The 2,146-nt window shown below is 35.4% G+C and overlaps 1 protein-coding gene across 1 annotated transcript in view; it reads right to left on the reverse strand.

Annotated features, from left to right (window-relative positions):
• Positions 1-2,146, reverse strand: part of ZNF566 (zinc finger protein 566) — an 85,279-nt gene that overhangs the window by 961 nt on the left and 82,172 nt on the right. The window lies entirely within an intron of this gene.

The raw sequence follows: 2,146 nt of genomic DNA on the forward strand, positions 1-2,146 counted from the left end.
TTTCTATTTTTAGTAGAGACAGGATCTCGCTCTTGCTCAGGCTGGTTTCCAACTCCTGAGCTCAAACAATCCACCCGCCTCGGCCTCCCAGAGAGCTAGGATTACAGGCGTGAGCCACCACGCCCGGCCTTCAAGCATACCTTTTATTGTAGTCTTTTATTTCCCATTTAAAATTTTATGAGTTAAAAAGAAAGCTTCCCTGATCCTAACTGAAATAATCTTCCCATCCCACACCATTCTCTATCCCCTTACTCTGCTTTACTTTTCTTCATAGCACTCTCATTACCTGACATTATATTTGCTATTTATTTACAGTTACTATGTTTCTCATTCCAAGGTAAATTCCATGGGGACAGGGACTTTATTGGTTGTTTACCACTGTACTGATAGTGCCTGTAATAGTGCCCAGGTCAGAGGTTATCTAATCTATAAATATAAAAGAGGAAAGCAAATGAATAAAATATAGAATGGTTGTCAATATGAACAAAGAGAGTACCTCCTCATCTTATTCCCCTTCAAAGGGGAGGAAAACTGGAGAGAACAACAACAAAAAAGAAGTATGATAAATGAGATAAAGAAATAGTTCTTTCAGTACCCCCAGCTAAAACTTTAATTTGCTCTCCAGGTCTCAGACCATTTTTCCTTGGGCCATGGACCTTTAAAGAGCACTTTCTAAACAACATCAGAAGGGTGTGCTTCTTCTCCAATTAGTTGGGGTTTCCTGTGGTAATGACTTCCCCCTGCTCCACTGGCCCTCACGCACCTGGATATTGTCTTCTTCCTTTCCTCATAACTTTCCAGGGCTCTTTTCCTTGCTCTAATAAGGAAATCACATCTGGTTTAGAAATGAAGCATCCTGTTTAGAAGAAAAGAAATATAAGGTGATATGGAAATAAAAAATAAATTCAAAATTACTTAGATTTGGTCTTGGTTAAATTTGCAATAAGTTTATAGGTCAAAATAGTGACAAAGCCAGTAAAACAAAGAAGGGAAAGAAGAGAGAACATTCACAATAAGGTTACACAATAGAGATCGGAGAGGGAGGGAAAAGGACTTTTAAAAATTTATATTCATACAAGTTTTCCTTCTTCAGAGGCAATAGTGGTTGAGATCACAGACTGGTTCAAATCCTGCCTCTGCCACATCCTAGTTCTGTGACCTCTGGCAAGTTACTTCTATGCTTCCATTTTCTCATCTATAAAATAGGGATAATAATAGTACCTATCTTGGATGATTATTGTGAAGATTATATTAAATATATCTGTATCTAAACATTGCCTAGACCTATAGTATATATCAAGCACTATATATACTTCATTAGCTATTAGTTATTGTTATTTTGCTGAGAGGAAAACAAAAAGCTTCCTGGGACATTTGCTGTTACTTCTTGAGATATTCATACAATGTTAAATGCAAAGCTCTTGGATTTTTTGTTAACAGCTTTACTGAGATATAATTTACATACCATAAAATACACCTGTTTTAAGTGTACAATTCAATGATTTTTAGTAAATTTATAGGGTTGTGCAAATATCACCATAATCCAAATTTAGAACATTTCCATCACACCCATAATATCCCTCCTATTCACTGGCAATCAATCCTCATTCCTACCCCCAGCCCCAGATAACCACTGATCTGCTTTCTGTCTCCATAGATTTGCCTTTTCTCGACATTCTATATAAATAGGATCATATAACATGTAATCTTTTGCATCTGGCTTCTTTCATTTAGCATATTGTTTTTGATATTCTTGCATGCTGTAGCATATCTCCATAGTTTGTTCCTTCTTATTATTGAATAATATTCCATTGTATGGCTATACCAGATTTGATTTAACCATTTACCAGTTGATGGACATGTGGATTGTTTTCCCTTTTAGACATTATAAAGAATGCTGCTATGAATACATATACATCTTTATATAGATATATGTTTTCATTTCTCTTGTATAGATACTTAGGAGAGGAATTGCAGGATCATAACTACACCATCTTACATTCCCACTGGTAATGTATAAGAGTTGATTTTTCCAAATCCTCACCAATAATTATTTTATCTTTAAAAAAATTTTTTTGGTACTCTTACCTATGGTTTTAGAAACAAGGACCAATCCAGTAACAATGTACTTCCATAGCACACAGAT

The sequence above is a fragment of the Propithecus coquereli genome, unplaced genomic scaffold, assembly GCF_000956105.1.
Source record: "Propithecus coquereli isolate 6110/MARCELLA unplaced genomic scaffold, Pcoq_1.0 Scaffold358, whole genome shotgun sequence".
In the NCBI taxonomy this organism is placed as follows: domain Eukaryota; kingdom Metazoa; phylum Chordata; class Mammalia; order Primates; family Indriidae; genus Propithecus; species Propithecus coquereli.